Source organism: Cynara cardunculus, assembly GCF_001531365.2.
Source record: "Cynara cardunculus var. scolymus isolate 2C chromosome LG 1, CcrdV1, whole genome shotgun sequence".
Taxonomy (NCBI): domain Eukaryota; kingdom Viridiplantae; phylum Streptophyta; class Magnoliopsida; order Asterales; family Asteraceae; genus Cynara; species Cynara cardunculus.
The window spans coordinates 28781700-28798846 of record NC_037528.1 but is presented as its reverse complement, the minus strand read 5'-3'; the positions used below and the strand labels follow the sequence as shown (position 1 = coordinate 28798846).

The 17147-nt window shown below is 36.6% G+C and overlaps 1 long non-coding RNA gene across 1 annotated transcript; it reads left to right on the top strand.

Moving 5' to 3' along the window:
• The first annotated feature begins 912 nt into the window (after positions 1 to 912).
• LOC112517381 lies at positions 913 to 11086 on the top strand. Its single transcript, XR_003069664.1, has 3 exons — positions 913 to 1300; positions 1371 to 1495; positions 10401 to 11086. It is a non-coding gene; the product is annotated as an uncharacterized LOC112517381 (long non-coding RNA).
• The last annotated feature ends 6061 nt before the right edge of the window (positions 11087 to 17147 follow it).

The window sequence follows — 17147 nt, the reverse complement described above, 5'->3', positions numbered from 1 at the left end:
TTTTTAAGTGTTTTTATCAAATGTTCTATAATATAGTATAGATAGTATAAATTATGTGTTTTAAAAAAAATAATGATTTTATATTTGAATAAAATATAAATTTGAAGATATCATAAAAATTTTAAAATATATATATCAATGTTAATGTTAAATCAACTATTTAAAAGTTTTCATTTTTTATTATAATTTAATTTAAGTTTAATAATGAAATAATTTATTTTTGATTTAATAATATAACATTTTATAAARATAATAGTTAAGTATTCTGTTAGAAATCAATGATTATCCTAATTATTTTTAAGAGTTTTTGTTAAATGTTTTATAATATACTATAGATAAAAATAAATATTTTATTGGAAAAAATAGGAGATTTTTTTTTGAAAACCCCTCATCTCCCTCTCCGTCGTTACCATCCAGCCACCAACAAGAACCTCCATCGATACGAGCCACCACCACCACCGTAGCATCACTGCAGTGTCCCAAAATCGAGCGACCACCAATCTCCTTCCCTCTTTGTCACTCAGCCACCAGCCACCAGCCACCAGCCACCGTCATCTCGTTAGAAACCGCCACCAATAGCTGCCGTCGGCCACCACTTTATCATCTCAATCTTTTTCCTTGGCAACCACCAGCCACCACCTTTCTCACCACTCGCCGACGCCCGCTGCTGCTACCACTACACTCAGTCCAACCCATACCAGCGTTATTTTTTTTCTCCACCATGAACCACCGTTCCATCGATCCAACACCCTTTCAATCTCCTCCAACTACTGCGAAGCCACCACAACCCGTTTCTGTTCCCTTGAACCGCAAGCTCCTCCCACTCACAGCCCTCAACCACATTTTAACCTCCTTCAAGCCCCTTTCCCCCTTCGGCCATTGTTTGTAATCATGAACCTCCTGTTTACAGTTCACAGCCCCTATCACCTCTTCAGCCATTTCTTTTTATCAAGAACCACCACAGGACTTCAATTTTTGGTGAAATAAGAAAAGGATTTTGACCAAGGGGGTGTTTGGGATGGCTTATTTACGATGCTTATTGACTAATTTTAGTCTGGTACTGACAATAAATTTGGATGAGAAAAAAAAATTTGGTTATACCGGTGTCAAACAGGTTTTTGATAAGTCAGTCTTATCAAAATCAACTTTTTTAACCCTGTAATACCCTTTCTATACCCTATCCTCAACTGATACGAACCACCGTCTGGGAGAAATCAACAAAACCCTCCCCACCGCCTGTGAGAAGAAATCGTCATTGAAAACTTCCCCTGCTGATTCGTTTCCTGTATAACGTATTGAGGTTAGTGATCGATCTTTCCTGTTCCGTTGTTATCTGCTAGTTTGTTTTTTTCTTATTCTCTCCTCAACAGATACGAACCAAAACCCTCCCTACCGCCTGTGAGAAATCATTGATCTTCCATTCGGTTTCTTTCTGTCTCATCGTCGTCAGAAACTTCCCCTGCTGAATTTGTTCTCCAGCATAACGTGTTTTGAGGTTAGTGATCGATCGATCTTCCCCGTTCCCTAATTATCTGCTAGTTTGTTTTTTTGCTTACTGTGAAGTGGATTTCTCACTACTTCAATTTCTGTGGGTTTATCAATTTATGTGGATTTATCTCTACTTCAATTTTTGTGGAATGCATGTGTTCTGTTTATAAATTGCAAGTTGGATGACAGACCCCTTCAATGTACTTGTCTTCCCATGAAATCCTTTGTAAATGCAATAGCTACAGTATGTCAATGAAAGAGATTAGCTTCATTCCACGTGTTATGACACCCAATGTCTTTAGAAACCTCCCCAAACAAATAGCTACTAAAACATATACAGAACGAGCAACATAATCAGATTCAACCATGGACACAACTACATGAGACTGTTTCTTACACCAGGAGAATATTTTCCCCTAACCACAAATTCATTCATAGAAGTTGGATCAACATTCATCTTAGGGGCCGTTTACTAAATGCTTATCTGCTAAGTACTTGTTGGGTAATTTTCCTCACCGGATAAACATGACAAGGGGCAAAAATGTTACCCGGTAAGAGCGATAATGAGGATGAAGAGTTTTACCCGATAAGTCAGGGTGACGACTCTTACCCGGATAAGCGCTTACCAGGTAAATTGTTGCATAAGATACGTTTTAATGTATTACAATCTTACCCGGTAAAATTAATTATAATGTTGACTCCTAATGATAAGCGCTTACCAGGTAAGCATTTAGGTAAACGGCCCCTTACTCTTGCCCAAATTTGCATCGTTGCACAGTATGAAACTCAAGTCTCCACCCTGGTAACCAGGGACCAAGTTTGCAGTTCCGTGCAAATATAAAAGCATCCTCTCGACCACTGTCTAGTGCACATGAGTAAGATTACGCGGGTAACATTACCAACTTCATACCTTGTGCTTGGTCCAGTGTTCAACATAGTGTACATTAAAATGGCTATTGCTTCTCTTTAAGTCATGTTGGACAAACGACCCTTCTCTTCAGCCATTCTTAGGACATTGGTCAATGCTAAAGCAAATGTATGATTTTAAAGAAGGTTTCCATGAAATGATCATTATTCTCCTTCTGTTCACACAAATTGACCTCCATTTTTTTGCCAGTCCAGCCTCCTCCCCACACCAAAATCACCACCACCACCACCACAAGTATATTTCTTACTTTATTTCTTTCAATATCATCATTAATCACCCTATTCCTACTGCTTCTGCTTTTCAATTATCTTTTTTCTTCATTAGGTTGGGTCAATGTTGAATTTTTATTTATTTGAGGAGTTAGGTTTTTTAGCATTTCATAGTTAGATGCAAAAGCTTGTTTTCGGTGTGGCTTAAACTTGCGATTGGCGTGCACGCACTTTGATTTTTCTATGATTGAAATTTGAAGGTTTAAGAGGATCACAATTCAAGCTACTTTGTACTTATCGGCGCTCTCGAATTGTTGTTCAGAAGCTATTGTTTACTCTGTATTATTTGCAAAATGTAGTTGGTTTAGGTTCCTGATTAACTAATTTTTTGTCACAACGTGTTGTATTTGTAGATTATTAGCCAAAAAACATGTATTTCCAGAAGTATTCACCGCTTAAAAAAATAGACTTAAGACAAATGGCATCTGTGCAAAAGGAAAGAACCAATATTATAGATTCATCGTCCAAACTTTCTAATTCCCCATGTTCTGCCCTCACTCTGTTAGCAGCCTATCTTATGTATTTATAATGGACCAGTGGCTTTTTTTTTTGCAGCCACTTATTTATACAACATAATGGAAACTGAATACATTAGTGGTCTTCTTATTAACCTTGTTATTCAGGTAATGGACGCGAACAATGCTAACTTTGTTGCTAGTGATACATCGAAAACGAATAAGCCAAAACTTGTTTGGGATAATACTACCTTTATGGTGTTCATTGATTTGTGCATGAATGAGGTTAAACATGGGAATAGACCTGATAGTCACTTCAATAAGTTTGGGTGGGGAAACATAGAGAAGAAGATTAAGGAACGAACATAAAAATCTTTTGACAAGAAACAACTTAAAAAACAAATGGGACACTATGAAGAAAGAATGGAAGTTGTATGATCGTTTAATGAGGATTGAATCTGGCATTGGATGAGATCCCGTGAGAAAGACAATTGTTGCATCACCAGAGTGGTGGGACGAAAAAATAAAGGTAATACTTACTATTATATATATATTCTTTTGTTTTCTGTTACTTTTTCATGATTTCCTAGTGAAATTTGCTAATAAGAGCCATTAACACACAAAGCGATAAAGATTTTGCCAAGTTTAGGGATTTAAAATTTGGAGATTTATCAAGTGTATTATGAGCATTTATTTTGGGATTCCGTTACCATTGGAGATAAGACTAAGGCTCCCGTTGAATGTCAAAACAATAGCGGTCCAACTAGTGTTGAAGATTAAGAAGATCATGAGGGGAAAAGAGATAGTCATGAAGTGAATTTAGGCGACGATGATAAACATCTTTTCCCTCAAAGTAGTTCGAGTAAAAGGAAGAAGCCGAATAATGTCGCACCTACCCGTTCAACCAAGGGAAAATCTACTGTAACTTCCTCATTTGAGGATAAACTAGATAATGTATTGGAGGCACATATCATCACGAAACACACAAACTTTTTCATCACAGAGTAATTACTCACCAACGACACAAGAATGCATGGACATTGTGACATGTTTTTCAGGATTTGAAGAAGGTTCAAGGATGTATACCCAAGCATTACGCATCTTTCTAAAAAAGCAAGTCCGTGAAAATTTTATGGTTCCAAAGACACAAATGGCAAGGATGGAGTTTCTTAAATTGAATGATTCATATCGTGTTTTCCTCATTTCATTTTATCTATCTCTTTTTAGAATGATGTTTCACATTATCGTTTAATATTGTGATATGAAACCAATTGAAAACATAATATCACAATATTAAACGATAATGTGAAACATCATTCTAAAAAGGGATAGATAAAATGAAATGGGGACAATACGATATGAATCATTCTTCCATAAGTAACTTAAGAATCTCCATCCTTGCCATGTGTGTCTTTGGAACCATAAATTTTCACGGACTTGCTTTTTTAGAAAGATGCGTAATGCTTGGGTATACATCCTTGAACCTTCTTCAAATCCTGAAAAACATGTCACAATGTCCATGCATTCTTGTGTCGTTGGTGAGTAATTATTCTGTGATGAAAAAATTTGTGTGCTTTGTGATGATAGTGCCTCCAATACATTATCTAGTTTATCCTCAAATGAGGAAGTTACAGAAGATTTTCCCTTGGTTGAACGGGTAGGAGCGATATTATTCGGCTTCTTCCTTTTACTCGAATTACTTTGAGGGAAAAGATGTTTATCATCGTCGCCTAAATTCACTTCATGACTATCTCTTTTCCCCTCATGATCTTCTTCATCTTCAACATTAGTTGGACCGCTATTGTTTTGACATTCAACGAGAGCCTTAGTCTTATCTCAAACGACAACGGAATCCCGAAATAAAGGCTCATAATACACTTGATAAATCTCCAAATTTAAGTCTCTAAACTTGGCAAGATCTTTATCTCCCCGTGTGTTAATGACTCTTATTAGCAAATTTCACTAGGAAATCATAAAAAAGTAATAGAAAACAAAAGAATATATATAAAATAGTAAGTATTACCTTTATTTTTTCGTCCCACCACTCTGGTGATGCAACAATTGTCTTTCTCACAGGATCCCATCCAAAGCCAGATTCAATCCTCATTAAACGATCATACAATCTCCATTCTTTCTTCATAGTGTCCCATTTGTTTCTTGTCAAAAGATTTTCTTGTCCGTTCCTTGATCTTCTTCTCTATGTTTCCCCACCCAAGCTTATTAAAGTGACTACCAGGTCTATTCCCATTTTTAATCTCATTCATGCACGAATCAATGAACACCATAAAGGTAGTATTATTCCAAACAAGTTTTTGCTTATTCTTTTTAGATGTATCACTAGCAACAAAGTTAGCATTGTTCGTGTCCATTACCTGAATAACAAAGTTAATAAGAAGACCACTAACGTATTCAGTTTCCCTGTTATGTCTTTACATGGGTTTTGCATATATATAATGGTAAACTAGCTGTAAACATGAATTTTAAGAGTTTACGAAATGCTTTATGATGTAGTATATATTAGATAACTTTGATGTTATTACAAAGTGTCTTGCTCCCCGAATTATCTATTCTTTCTAAGCATTACTGATCTCAAACGGGGTACACTTAAACTTGATTGTAATAATAAAGTCAAATAAGTCCATGGGATGCTCACAGAGCCGGCAGAGTACCACATCAGTGCATAGAATAATTAAAGTGGTACCTAGAATGGTGGCAGGGGCCACTTAAGCTACTATTGATGCTTATGCATGCCTAACAGACTGTTCATTGAATTGTTATTGAGGTTGTTTGAATTCACTCGAGTGGAAGGAAGATAAATAATATCATTCAAATTTGTTTGGGAGGTTGGATTATTGTATGGGTTTTATTTTATCCTGTTTATTCAAATACATTACATGTACTAAATTTGACCCAATGTGGTTATTTTCAAATACATTAGCATTTTCCAGTGTGCCTATCCTACCTCAGCTGACTGTGGACCTCCCTCGTTTACAATCAACTGACTGGGATCAACAGGGTAAGCTGAATTGGGTTAGAGATAACTACATGATTTATAACTATTGGACATATTACAAGCGTTTCAATTAATTGCAATTGGCACACGTATACCTCCAATTTGTTTTCCAATCTGCACTTGAAACTCAATTTTCTTTGTCTTACATGTTTTCTTCTTTTCATTGTCTCATTGCCTACAGGAGTGGGGAAAACTCTTATTTTATGCATAACTACTGTTTTAATTGCTGTATAATTTTGTTTTCCAATCTGCACAGATGCTGGACTGTTTTAATTGCTGTATAATTACATAGGTCATCATGTTTATGCACAACTACTAATCTTGCTGAAGGGTTAAATGGTAACATCATCATATGTATATTGATTTGCATTTATGCTTCCTTCTCTATGATGGCCGAGTTTGTAACCAAGCACACACACACATATACTGAAATGACACACATAGAAGCAAGCACACAACCACAAGATTGTCGCTTGAAAGGAAAAACAAACTCGCAGAAATCACTAACCTCAAGATTCGCGAAGAAACCGAACGGGGAAGATCGATCTCTGTTGTGAAGAGAGTGGTTTGTATCTGTTGTGAGACGGATCGAGATTCACAGCCATGGATCGAGATTCACACAGCCACAGAGCGAATGATCTCTGTTGTGAAGAGAAGAGGTGTTCATATTTGAGGAAGATCGATCTCTGTTGTGAAAGAGAAGAGTGGATCGATCCCTCTGTTGTGAGAGAAGAGTGGATCGATTGTGAAAGAGAAGAGTGGATCGATGTCTATTGCGAGAGATTACGGTATAGAAAGGGTGTTAACAGGGTTAAAATGGTAAATCGGTAAAAGTTGATTTTCATAAGTCAGGAAGGATTAACTTATCAAAAACTGCTTATTACCGGTTTGGGACTGATATAAACAATTTTTTTCCCCTCATCCAAACACTAGGATTTAGCTTATCACCGGTGCTAGACTGAAGTAAGTCAAAAAGCACCTAAAATAAGCAATCCCAAACACCCCCTTAGTTGAAGACCATACTTGGTTATTTGTTTGTGGTAGCTTACTTGACTCTAGCTTGTTGATTGAATGTCATGAAGTTTTAAACAATTTAATGATGATGGTGTTCATGGCCTTGTTCATACGTGTTATTCGTTGATATTACCTTTCTCATATAGACTTTTGGGCTTCCATATTTGGGCAGAATTAGGATTGGTTTCTTGATTTCATTGTGTTAATGAACATGTCCTTATGCTTAATTGATACGTGGATTGTGAATTTTGATTATCTGTTACTGTTTGGGTCATATTACCATCTATCTTGCATTAGATTGGATTGCCACCACTGGGCAAACAATAGGCTTTGATCATTGGATTTTATCATCTGTAGACACAGAATGGCATCTCACATACCCGAGTCAAGAAGCCAATCGTTGCCCTTAGTGAGTCACCTCCCGCTAAGCATGGACGTCTGGATCCCATTGCACCTCCCACCATGGCTATGTACGACATATGGTTCATACTAACCAACCATCATAATAATTTTCAGCTTCTTGCACAACGGGCAATCTAAGCGACTAAATTTGCTGATTTGGCAGCACTTGACTGCTTAGGCATTATTGATGGTGTCGAAACCCTGTTTCACAAAGCGGGATGGGATGACTTTGTACGCATGCATACCGAGACTTACTCTCGGCTCATACTTGAATTCATTAACACATTCTATCTATCGTCTGATAGCATAATTTCCTTTAGGATGCTAAACCAATATTTCAGACTCACTTTTGCCAGCCTTAGTGCCGTCTTTGGATGGCCCGTGAATAGGATCTTTGAATTAGGCCACCACTGCCCTTCTGATTATAATGAACAGTCATTTTGGCAAAGCATTGCAGACTCTAGCATATATAGTCTATGCTTCACCAAAGCTTCCTTATAGTTCACCCATGCCTTCGTGTAGCCTATTGCATCCTTTCTTGCACACTATTCGCACGATCAGGCCCTGACATGGTCTCTCCTCACAAATTACTTAAACTTTGGGTCATGACGCGCGATTCTTCTACAATCCGCCTCACTTGGGCAACGTGGTTAGTACATGAATTTGAAAAAGTTCGTGATTCTACCTTGGGGGATATCTGCTGTGGTGGTCTCATCATATTGTTAGCCGAGGACATTTTACCTCTTCCGCAGGATATGCTCCCAATTGACGGTGCATCCTCACTTAGCCTAGGACATATTTCAACGTATGCACTTATCCTGTATCTTGAGGGCCGATTCACATGGCATCTTGAGGGCCGATTCACATGGCATCTTGGTCCCCCACCATACAAAGATTGTGGATCACTTCCTGATCTTGCTCGGACTCATATCCATGCACATACCGATTGGCCGTTTCCTCACCACGTTGAGGAACAAACACCTGATCACGAGCCCGTTGTAGCTTCTTCTCACCCCTCTTCACATCACAATAACACTTTTCCTCCCATCTCTTCGAGCCGTTTCAAGCCTCTTGAATCCCGAGTATCAGAGATTTAGGGTCAGGTATGTGAGATTCAGAGTGAGATTTCTTGTCTTCGGACCGAGACATCTAAGATAAAGAGCCTCCTTTCAGACCTGCATACGCGCATAATGTCAAGTCATGTCCCTCGAGTTGAATCTATTACCTCTTACCGTAATCATGCATTGAGGACATCTTGTAGGTGCGGTGTTCATATTTATTTTCTTCTTTTTTCTTTTAGCATCTTTGCATTTAGTTGCATAGTTTCTCATGCATAGTTCATTTATTTTAGTTGCATTTAGTTTCTCATGCATTTTTTCCCGTCCTTTGTATGAAAAAATCCAAAAATATTTTTTCTCATTGTGTTAGAACTTGTAGTGCACCATAGCTCACTTTGCATGTTCAAGTTGTTTGATATACTAGTTGTGCACCGTAACTACGTGCCATGTTAAATGATTTTTTTGGAATAATCTTATCTTACTGTTACTTGCACACGTCCTTAAGCTTGTTGTTTCACGTAGCCTTTTAGGACTAGTTTGCATACGATAGTCCCCCTATATTACAACCGTGACTGTCATGGATGGAATTACCTAGTGAGGCTTTGGGTCTTTTGGAATGACACATATATAATCAATCCCAACTTTTCATTTTCTTGTGTGTTACCTCCCATCAAGGTGCAGTTCTAGGCCTTTGAATAGTTTCACGTCCAAGTTTATCACGAATTTGCATAGAGGCCATCATTTCTCATAACATTCCCTAACCGCAAAAACTAAAAAACATTTTCCATTTTGAAGCCAAATTTGAGCCTAAACACTAGCCTTTCTTTCGTACACCCATCAAGCACCCGAAAAAATGCACGTTAAGGTACACTTTCCAAAGTAACATATGGTTATAGGCAAATAGTGTAGCAATAAGCACAAGCATAGCTTGTGGGTGGTTTGGTGAATCCTTAAAACAAGCGTAGCTTGTGGGTTCACAATCTTTTACAATTAAAAAAAAATATATGCAAAAGAAAAAAAGAATAATAACATTTATGTTTTGTTAGCATCTAATCTAATAAGCCTTCAATCCATCAAAACCATTAGGAAAGAGACTACGCATGCACACAAAGAAAATGTCACCCTAAAACTGCAAATAAATTCCCAACACCAATGACCAAGCTTGATCCTACCTTAAACCCCTAACCTTACCCCAAAGTCCTCATTACATGTGATTTTGTGGTATTTGCTAGACTTGAGAATAAATTCAATCGCGTCAAGATTGCATTCAGTTTGTCTCGATTGGGATGGATCTAAGCGTATACACGTTCTTATACACACTTGATAGCATTGAGCAATATGGTGGGCATCCATCCTTATAGATCACTATCCCTTCTCTTAGTTTAGTGGCTATGGTTTGTTTGCAAAATCTTTTTAGGTTGCATTTTTTTTGCCATATGCTTGATAGGTGTGTATGTTAGATGCTTTGGTGATCGAATGTTTTTAGTTACTTCATTTTAATCCAACATATGGTATTTAGATATATGATCTTGATACTTATTTATTCCTTGTGAGATTGTGGAAGAATTCGTTCCGACTTCCTGGGAGGTATTTGTTCGTATTTTTTGTCCTTTTGCACCCAAATAAAATTCTAATTTAGCTTGTGGGTTGTTTGTTATATGCATTTTATGCACCTAACTTTGTTAGTTTTTAGTTGCATTTTGCATTTATATTAATCGTTTACATTTATTTTTTATTCGATTATTAGTTAATTAACATTTAATCTTTTGTCAGGCTGGTGCTTTGGATATTTTTGCTATTTTGTGCATAGTTTTTGACAGCAGGATTAGTTCGTTGATTTGACGATATTGGATTGAGATTTGAAGATGGAGAAATTAGAAGACAAGTGGTGCAAGCGTTGGGCTAAACCAAGAAATGAAGTGTAAAGAAGTCAAGTGAAGGATGTGGATGTGGGTGATCAAATGAAAATCAACCCAAGGCCAAAGCCTTTTACCATGGAGCCCAAAGAATAAATTAATAATTTTGCACGGTTCACTTCAAAGGCTAGAAGAAAATTTGCATGGCTGCTTAGAAACCAAAACCAAAACCAAAACCTGGCCATGCAAGACGCCTGGGATATTTTGGTAAATTCATCTTGTGGGTATAAATACTTCTCCTAGGGTTTGATTTTCTCTCTTCTTCTTCCCTTTTTGTTTCTCTGCAACGTCTAAGGTATAGGTTTCTTTTTATTTTAACATTTGGTTCTTTGGATTCTTCCTTTCAATCATTTAGAATTAGGTTTTAGCTTTAGATCTAGATTTATGTTATTTTCTATGTGAATTCTTCGTTTTTTGCTATTACGGAGAAATCATAATTTTCTGGATGGAAGATGAAGATGGGAGTTTTATAAATCCTCATCAATAACCATCGCATTGTATCTCTATATCTTACCTTTTTGATTATTGAATTTGTTCATTTTTCATTTTTTTTTCTCTTTATTTTTCTGCACATTTGTGACTTCATTTATTTTATCTTTCTTAGATGTAGAATTGATCCTTGGAGTGACATTTCTTCGTCGATTCTTAGATTGATTTTACAGCTTTCATTAGATCTATGTTTTATGTTTTGTAGTGTAGTCTAACTTTCGCTTGATTGGGTATTGTTGTCTTGAATCAAAGTCTTGGGATTAATCATTTGATTTTAAAACGAATACTGGATTTTAATCGATTGATTTTAACCAATGGAAGTTGCTTGTGGTTAAATTGGTTTTAGTCTAGTATTTGGTTAATTTGTTGGTTGGGAATATGAACGAGAGTTTGCAATCATCACTAAGTCTGTTCAGTGGTCGCTGAACATGTATTGTAATTTCTTCAGAGACAAGTATCATTCAAGAAAAGACAACTCACACTACAGATCCTTCAGCGATATCGAAGATAGAAGTTGAAGATAGAGACCAGCAAGTTCGTAATTTGAAGTGGTTTTCAGTGATAACAAGCTCGTCTACACAAGTGTAAAATCTACGCAAGATTCAGCGAACACCGATAAGACCTTCATCGTCATTCCAGTGTTCAACGATCAAATGAATCTTGTTGAACAATATAGTTTTTGTCTTGTCCTACAGACAAAGGACAAACCCATACCTTTCAAAGTAAAGTACTGTACAGAGTCACTCTATTATCTCCAAACGTGCTTATCTACTTTATGAAAGAAGACTGTTCATATCTTTTGAATTGCATTTAATGTAATGGGTATAAATAACTGAGTAGTTCTCTCTTGTCAGTTAATCTTCCTCATCTTATTACCCAAGAAGATACTCCTCTACTCTCTATCTAAGAGAAAAAAGACTTCCATTGTAACAAGTGAAGAACACAATACTTCTTAAACTATTTTTTGTAGCAAGTCTTTTCTTCTTGCTATTTGTAATTTTGTGTATATCCTTGATTGTTTAGATAGGTTATGTATCCTATTTTTTCCGCAAACAATCTGTAAAAAAATCTGTATTGATCTTCTTTATCAATATAAGTTTTTTATAAGTGAAAGCTGATGTGTTTGTATTCATCCCCCTTCTTCTACAAACTGTTACCTATAAACTCTTGTAAATCCGGCTGGGACCAACAAGTGGTATCAGAGTAGTGTTTGTTTTTGTGTTCTAATGTTGTTTTATTGGCGTTTTATTATCTCTTCTTTCTAGATAATTTATTTACCTTTCAAAATGGTTTTGCAAAACACGAGTACAAACTTTCACGATAATGGCTCTCTTGCCAAACCTTCCCGGTTTATCAGAGACAACTTCAGTCTCTAGAAGAACCATATGTCTCTCTTCTTGGAAGGTGTGAATCCTGAGATTCCATACTACATTGAGAATGGACCTTATGTTTCATCCGCAATCTCTCCAGCAGTTCATGTTACTGCTACGACTGCTGGGATTCCTCAACGGCAGATTCCAAAACTCCCTCATCAGTGAAGTGACGAAGACAAGAAGAAAGTGGCTATTAGATACTCGTGTGAGATCTATAATAGCCATAGCTCTTCCTGACGAGGTCTATCACTATGTGATGAAGCTTAAAACCTCGAAAACCATGTGCGACACTCTTTATGTTCAATATGAAGAACTTCTGAAGTACAAGAATCGAGGAATATAAATTTAGTAAGACAATATGAAAGATTTCTTTGTGGAAAATCTGAATCTTTGTCTTACTAAATTTATCTTCTTGGAAAATTTGAATCTTTGTTTGAAGTACATCAACCCTTTAATTGTCTTCTTATTGATTTGAGGACAATTGGAAGAGAATATTCTAACTCAGAGACGCTAACAAAGTTCCTTGAATGCTTGCTAGAATCATAGGATAATTATACCACGTGTCTCAAGATGTCTAAGAACATGTCCTCCCTTTCTCTCAATTCTTTTTATGGATATTGCTTAATCATGAGCAATCCTGTCAGCTGAAGAAGAATCTTTTAAAAGACTCTAGGGAAATGAAAAGCTCTCCATTAGCTTTGATCTCTGATAGCCCTTCAGCTGACCCTCCTATTTCTTCTACTCTCTCTTCTTCGGTTTCTATCACTGTGTTTTCTTCTAACTCTGAGGACTTGACAGACGCTGATCTTTCAGAGTTTGATGAGTTGCTGGCCCTTCTAACTAACTCTTTCAGGAGGTTCGCCAAAAAAAAACAACTACTGCAAATCTCCTTCCTTGACCATAGCTGAAAAGCCAAAGTCAAATCCCATTTGGCTTCAGCTAGCTGCTACAACTGTCAACGCAAAGGTCACTGTAACACCCCCAAACACCACATTTGCATATAACACATATTTCATTTCATAGAAATATAGTTTACATCATAAGGTCCCACTAGTACAAGGATTACTATATGTACAAAATCTACATATAAAAATTTCCAAAACAAATCCTGTACTATTACATGTAATGTAACATGTATCTTCAAAAGCAGACAACAGATTAGGAAAATAATCACATTTTCCCTTTCCCTTTTATATTCCCGGACCCCGCTATTCCTGCATTGCATAATTTAAAACAGAAAATGAGGGTTAGACCAGATGAGTCTAGTGAGTAAATCCCTTCTTTGCAAATGCAGGGTGATGAACACCAAAATAATGTAWTTCCGCTTAGAAATATTCTGCAGTACAAATAAATGATACAGTTCACAATATCATGCAAAATAGAGTACACCAAAGAACTTCAGTTCTATAAAATATCTCTGATTAGAGATCCAACGTTCCCAATATGAAACAAATATTGTAACCAAAACTTCTTGAATTAATAGACCATTCCTTTAAAAATATTAACAGAAAAGATTTAAGACAATACTTGCCTGATATGACAAACCATTTTCCCTTTCTCAATAACATCTAAATTATTATTAAATAGAAATAATATCTTTAATTCATCAGGTCACAAAGAAATGATGACTTAAAGTTATTAGATCCAATTAGTAATAATAAGAGTTATAATATTATCCACATATGATAATGCCACCCTTATTCCAAGTACACCTCTCCTTGATATGCCACCCTTATTCCTCCATCAAAACAGGGCTACTTATCAGAACAGACAAAAGTCACCATGTCTGAAAGTACCCATTCCCAGTTCCAAACCAGAACAGACAAAAGTCACCACGTCTGGGGGAACTATTACTTAAAAAAAGTTTCATACTAAAATAGACTTACTTCACTACGCTTGGTAGAAACAATTTACAAAATCCACTTCCATACCAAAACAGACTTATGTCACCACGCTTGGTAGGAAGGTTTCCCAAAATATATAGTTTCATACCAAAACAGACTTACGTTACCACGCTTGGTAGAAACATTTCTCAAAAATCCCATTCCAAACCAAAACAGACTTACGTCACCACGCTTGGTAGGAACATATCTTTTTATTTTAACAAGATATAAAATACCCATTTTATAATCCATAATTAAACCCAATAATAAACATTTTAAAATATATAAAAAGTTTAAAATATAAAAACTTATGAAAAATTTCAAATAAGAAGTTATCCGGATATAAAGTCCAGACAACACTTGTCCCTTTTTGTCCGATTTACTAATCCGGACAACTCATCGCCCAAGACTTGTCCAATTAAACACTTGAAATTATTCCAACACTCTTGCCCGAATAACAAATCCGGACAATACACCGCCCAAAGCTTAACCGATTTAACACTTAGAAATATTCCAATTTCTATCCAGATAAGAGTCCGGACAATACATCGCCCAAAACTTGACCGATTTAAAACAATCCTGACAATACATCGTCCAACCTTTGACCGATTTAAAACAATCCGGACAATACATCGTACAACCTTTGACCGATTTAAAACAATCCGGACAAGCTTTGTCCGAATAAAACCCTTAAGCAAAATCCCTTGATTTCATTCCAATAATAAACAAGATTCATATAAAACAGGTAAAGGTTTTATGCAAAAGAGTTTAGAAATTATTCACCTTATGAGAATTTGCAGTTTTTGAAGGAGATTGCAAACTTCTTTCGAATATCTGGATAACTCTTCCCAAATCACTCTTTAGACTTTTGAAAATGGCAAGGGAATGAAATGAAGGTAAAACTCTCCCTTTTATACCTTTCCAAAACAGGAAAAGTCGGCCTCCATGCCCTTACCCGCATGCATGCATGTACACATAATATTTCTTACATATATACACATATAAACTTATGCATGCATCTCATGCATACACACTCCACATATATATTTTATACACACACACACACACACATATATATATATATATATATATCTACATATTATGCATATATCCCTATGCATAAAAAATACACATACTCACATATTAAATTTATGTAAGTATGTATCCACATAAACAGTTAATTCACATAACAAATACCTAGGATAATGATCAGAACCCGGTTATCACATTATCCACTCCTTCAAAAGAATTCCGTCCCGGAATTCCTTAAATTAAAAAGCCATGGATAATCTGCTCTCATTTTTGATTCCAGTTCCCAAGTTGCCTCTGGTCCTTTGTGAAACTTCCATTGTACTTTAACCAGACTGATTTCTTTGTTTCTCAACACTCTGATCTTTTGGTCAATTACTGTTTTTGGTATTTCTACAAAGTTCAGTTTACTGTCCAGCTTGACCTCTAGTAATGGTACAACGAGATTCGGATCAGCTAAACATTTCTGCAGATTCGACACTTGAAAAGTGTTGTGAATCAGACTCAGCTCTTCTGGCAGCTCCAACTGATATGCTACTGGCCCAATTCACTTACATATTCTGAACGGCCCCACATACCTTGGACTGAGCTTTCCTTTCTTCCCAAATCTGATAACACCTTTCCATGACGAAACTTTTAATATTACAAAATCACCTATATTAAACTCAATTGGCTTTCGACGATTATCAACATAACTTTTCTGGCGATCTTGTGCTGTTTTGATTCTTTCACGGATCTGTTCGATCTTTTCAGAAGTTTCTTGAACAATTTCAGGACCCGTCAGCTGTTTTTCACCCACTTCATTCCAACACAATGGCGTTCGGCATTTACGTCCATATAACACTTCATACGGTGTTGCTTGGATGCTGGAATGGTAACTATTGTTATACGCAAACTCTATCAATGGCAAGTGATCTTCCCACGATCCCCCGAAATCAATGGTACAGCTTCTCAACATATCTTCGAGAGTCTGGATAGTTCTCTCACTTTGCCCATCTGTTTGCGGATGATAAGCTGTACTTAACCGAATTTCAGATCCCAAAGCTTTCTGTAGTCCTTCCCAGAACTTGGAAGTAAACCGACTATCTCTATCAGAGATAATAGACAATGGAACACCGTGTCTGGTAACAATTTCGTTGATGTAAATCTGCGCTAGCTTTTTAAAGAGTATTTCTCTCTTATTGGTAGAAAATGCGCAGATTTAGACAAACGATCAACAATTACCCAAATCGCATCATACCCCTTTGGAGTTCGAGGTAACTTCATAACAAAATCCATGGTAATGTGATCCCACTTCCATACAGGTATATCTAACGATTGAAGACTTCCATACGACTTCTGATGTTCAATCTTAACCTGTAAACATGTCAGACACTGTTCCACATATCGAGCTATGCCTCTTTTCAATCCTGGCCACCAATAAAAGGGTTTCAAATCTCTATACATCTTATTGGTGCCTGGATGGATAGAGTATCGGGATTTATGACTTTCATTTAATATCATAYTTCAGATATATCCAAAATATGGTACCCAAATTCGCCTTTGAAAACACATAATTCCTTTGTCATTTGGTTCCAAGTAGGGGTGAGCAGCGGAACCGGGTACCCGGCTATGGAATGGGAACCGCCGGTTCCGGAACCGGAACCGATATGAGTGGTTCCGGTTCCTAAAATACGGAACCGATTGAGAATGGTTCTGGTTCCGGTTCTCAATTTTTCGGAACCGTTACCCGCCGGGTATCTGGTATTTTTAAATAAAAAATTATTATTATTTTTTAATACCAAATTTATATTAGGTTTACATCTTGAAAGCACACCGTCATCTTCATTC